Raw genomic sequence first — 4,925 nt, forward strand, 5'->3', positions numbered from 1 at the left:
TTTATTATGTGAAGTGGAACACGCAAATGCTGAAACTAAAACCGTCTTGTGAAGGAATACCAGAAACCAGCTGTTATCTTAGAATAGCTAAACTTCAGCTTTTAAACTAATAAATAGCCACCAAAAATGACCAAACAACGTTTTGATTGATGCACAAAAACGACCGCCCTGCAAAGGGCTATGACTTGATAGAGCAACAAAAATCAAGATACTGTCGTAGGAAGGTGAGAATTCTACAGCACCAGGAGAAAACATGTATGTTTTCGGAAAGTTGTTAGTAGCAATGGATTCTGTATCTCACATTGTCTCGTGAGAGTAATATTGTGATAACATACCATGTTTGCAAAGGAAAAAAAATACATTAAGTTGAGCTTCTTTGGAACGAAGCATACATAAGTACATTTCAAATCACAGAACCAACCATAAAGTTGAATGCTTAAGCTTGGCTTCGTTTACATAGACTTTGATAGTCAGATCGAGAGTAATGACTGACTGCTTAGTTAGCTTCTCAATAAAATTCCAAAAATCTGTAAGAGCAACATTGAACACAATGGAGATGCTTAGATACCAAATGTTGATGGCTAACCAAAACATTTCATTTATCAGCGGAGCTTGGAAAGTTATAGTGGTGCATTGAAGCAGCCAATACAAAGAGAGAAGAGTTAAGCTAGCTAAATGCTAAAAGGTATGCTTAACAGTAGAGAGGGAACCACCAGAAAGAGCTTAGAGTAATTTCGGATAAGTGAGTTCCTTGTTCAGCTTGAATTGATAGTTGAATAGAATTTTTGTATCCTTTTATAGTGGATTGATGTGTCTAATCGCGCTGTTAAAACGATGGAAGCGGCTGAGAGTTGGGCGCCACGTCCCTGGATTAAATCATATTTTGGTCACTATAATACTGGTGCCTTTAGGCTTCAGTGCCCTTCATCTTTATGATCTGATCTTCTTCATCTTTTATTACTGCAATCTTATCATGGAATAGTTGATACTGGTTTTGGAAAAAGAAAGGCTTTCAGTGCGCGGCAATCTTTCTACAAATTTGTCATGTGTGTTTTCTTACCTATATGGAGCCCTAGTCTAGTTGATATGTCCACTTCGAATTTTTTTCACGGTTTTCTTAGTTTAGGGGTCCCATTTACATGTTTTTTTGGGTATAATTATCTGATATCCAGAACTCAGATTCTTGCCGCGCGTGGACCATATAAAAGGGGAAGCGCTCCCTGCCAGAATATTTTTCATTCCAAGAGCTCAAACCAAGACCTTTGATCAGTGGTAGAGAAATCCTTTAACATGTTCGGGACTTAAAACAGCCCAATTAGCAACCTACATACTTTTTTAATATATATAAGCTGTTGAATTCCCTAAAAAAAATATTCTTGTGTAGTGTAAGAGATGTTCAAAAATTCAAATCTCAATTGTAACATTCTAGTGTTCTTTTTTATTCCCTTGTATAAGTACTTGCCTCCATCACTGGCCCAACCTAAAAAGTTATCCTGCTGGAATATGCATCTTTTTCTGCAGCACTATTAAGCATTTCGAAGCACTTATATTTGCTTTCTTTGGAATTTCATCGCTTGATTTTCTGTATGTCATATACTGTTTGCTAGGTTTGCAACATGAGGTGAACCCTGTTGTTTTTGACTAATGACTTCATATTTTGAATTTGCCTTCGACTGTTTTGGTACAGGATTCAGTAGATTCTGTTGACACCCGCTGAATCGGAGGATAGTAAAGGCAATCAATGTGTCTATCAGAGCTTGGATACAAGATTTAAACTCTATGGGGTCGTTTGATACATGAGATAAGAATAATAATTCCGGAATAAAAATTGGATTAACTTTATTTCATGTTTGATTTGAGGTATTAGCTAATCTCGGGATAACTTTTACACTAAATTGGTGTGATTAACTATCACAGATAGAAGGTGAGCTAACTAATCCCATGAGATATCCCACCATTTTACCAAACGACCTTTATAGGTTTAACTTCTAAATTTAAGTTAATGTAGCATGGTCTCTTATTTTCCAATCCTATGATTGACCTCTTGTCCGATCAATAAATTATATATGCTAAGATCAATCAGTGTCACAAAACTAGGGTCACCTTACTCTTAACATTATTTATGATTGCATGCCTTTGCCAGCTAATTCAGAGACCCCTTGATCGAGCATAACTACAGGGAGCAAAACAAAATAGCAGATCGAATGGCAAAATATGATAGCAAGATTTAGAAGATCACTAAAATTTTACTCCTAGGCACTATTTCCCTTGTTAGGTATAGTGTGGGGTTTGGTGCCAACGACTTGTGGTATCCTCGGTCACATCTATCTCAATTAAAGCACTAAATTATATAAGACACTAAGAACTATTCCCCTAGCTAGGTATTATTTGGGACGTTTAATTATGTCAATGACTTGTCATATCTTTGGTCACATGCACCTCAAGTTACAATACCTGCGTCGAGATATAAGAATACTTTACTTTTTTAATGACACACAATGTTTGTTATCATAATATTAATTTTAAAGAAATTCCACAAATTTTAAGATTTAATTTCACTAAACTATTTAAATTTTAATATGATGTCTCTCTAGAACCATTTTTCAACCACTATTTGACAAATTTTTATCACTAATGTAGTATATGAATCTAATTAACCATTAGACTTTGTATTCAATCAAATACCATCATATATAATAAATGAAGCCATAGCATATATAGTGGCATTTATAAAGGTTTTGAACTGTCTCTATCCAATTGTCTCGATCGGTTAGGTTTTGTAGTGGAGTGAAAGCCAACGCTAAGTAAGATTTAAGAACGTTTAAGTGTCGTTTCAATCTGAATATAAATGTCAGGTTCCATTATATTGTTGAAAGTGAGGCCGCCTCCTCCTTTCGTCTTGGCCTCTAGCTTCTCAAATGAACGACCTGGTGAGCCAAACTATCTTCAACATTGGTAATATGCCTATCTAATATTAATTGGGCACATTGCTCTTTATGGCCGTCCGGTTTAGTTGATATTAAATGACTCACATGAAATACTAGGTTAGTTTATATATGGTATGTTTATTACCATATGGCGTGAAATACTAGGTTAGTTTATATATATGGTATATGTTTATTTCCATTGTGTTAGATCAAGTTCATCTCATTACAGCATTAGATAGTATGTTTCTAAAGGCAAATCATGAGGGCCTCTCTTAATATCAAACTTATCCATGTACGTACGAGATAACTAGTTCAATACCAACAGGTCGGTGTATGTGCATATAATGCAAAATTGTTTTCCAGAAAGCGCATAACCACTCAAAAAGGAGTGTCATGTCACTATCTTTAAGTCTTGGCCACATCCATCTGAAGATACAGTACTAATTAATGTGCTTCCTTCGTACCCCTCTTCTCACATTGACAAATCCCACTTCTTGCTTCGGACTTCTGTCTTATTCGCGCAGGCCCGCGACATCAGACGTGGCGTGCAGGGCTGTGGGGTATTATTTCCTCATTCATTGCTCCAGCCACTACATTGTTCAGGTTTTAGTTTGACTTAATTAATTCTCTGAATCCTCTAGTGGAAAGATTTCTGCCGACCTGGAGCTGGCCATTGCTTTCACTGCCACGCCTAACTCATGTAGTTTATTAAATTATGTATAATGATAGTATGTAATATTATTATATCATTAGGTGTAGTAACATGTAAACACGATCTGATAATTTGAAATATTGAGTAACAATCTATATAACAAGCTAAATATACTAATAGAGCAGTTCGGTGCACTAAGCTTCCGTTATGCGCAGGGTCCGGAAAAGGGTCGGACCATAAGGGTCTATTATACGCAGTCTTACCCTACATTTTTGCAAGAGGTTGTTTCCACAGCTTGAACTCGTGACCTCCTGATCACACGGCAGCAACTTTACCAATTACGCCAAGGCTCCCTTTTAAGCTAAATACACTAATATTGTAAAAAGTTTATACTGTGAGTGTATATAAGTTGGACCTTCTTTTATTTAGGTACTGTCGTACTGAATGTTACAATTACAATTGACAGTTTTGTGGACGAAAATGATCCCCACATAGAAACTTCCTTTCTTTTGGCACCATTGATATTCGGTTTCACGTATATATATTTTGATGTATATTGTATCGCATTATGCTCATGTCTCGTAGATTTCGGATATATAATATGATGATTTGTGCTAATTTGTGGTACTTCTATGTGTAGGAATCATTCGAATGCGATTTGAGACGAAAGTGCGCGTATTGGAGCGAAAATGGGAAGAAAAGGCAAAAGTGCACATTTGAGGGCCACATGCACCGTGGGGCGCTGCCTGTGGCGCACAAAACAGAAAGTTGGAAAGTTGAGCACCAGGGCCAGCACCCCACGCTGCCCTGGACGCTCAAAACGGGAACATGTCCTATTTCGACTAGGACTCGGTTATTTCGACCCCAAGATGCCCCCAACTCATATAAAAGCCAACCTAAATCTATTTTAAGGGGGAGTACGAGACTTGGAGAGAAGAACAAAAGTACGAAACACTCGGGAGCACGAATTTGATCAATTCTTCCATTCTTCTTCTAGTATTCATTGATTTTATGTTTGAGAACATTATTTTTGATGATTGTATGAACATGAGTGGCTAAGAACCCTATTATTCTGGGGTCATGGGTGCTACATGAATGTTGACGTTTGATGTTTAAATTGATGAGTTTGAGTTTGTCATATTGGATTGTTTATTTAATTATGTCCTTAATTATTTTGCTAAGTAGCTAACAGTGAAATACTATTTACGAATCTAGAGTTTAACTCGAAAGTGAAAATTCTAGATTGCGTATATGTTACACCCCATATTTTTGTACGTGAAAGTACATCGTAAGTCAATTGATGTAAGCTTGAAAATGAGATCCTCTTTGAAAGTATATAAAGTGAT

At 36.5% G+C, this 4,925-nt stretch overlaps 1 long non-coding RNA gene across 1 annotated transcript; it reads left to right on the plus strand.

Annotated features, from left to right (window-relative positions):
• The first annotated feature begins 2,642 nt into the window (after positions 1–2,642).
• LOC117274517 (uncharacterized) lies at positions 2,643–4,717 on the plus strand. Its single transcript, XR_004504634.2, has 2 exons — positions 2,643–2,930; positions 4,220–4,717. It is a non-coding gene; the product is annotated as an uncharacterized lncRNA (long non-coding RNA).
• The last annotated feature ends 208 nt before the right edge of the window (positions 4,718–4,925 follow it).

The sequence above is a fragment of the Nicotiana tomentosiformis genome, chromosome 2, assembly GCF_000390325.3.
Source record: "Nicotiana tomentosiformis chromosome 2, ASM39032v3, whole genome shotgun sequence".
NCBI classification, from domain to species: domain Eukaryota; kingdom Viridiplantae; phylum Streptophyta; class Magnoliopsida; order Solanales; family Solanaceae; genus Nicotiana; species Nicotiana tomentosiformis.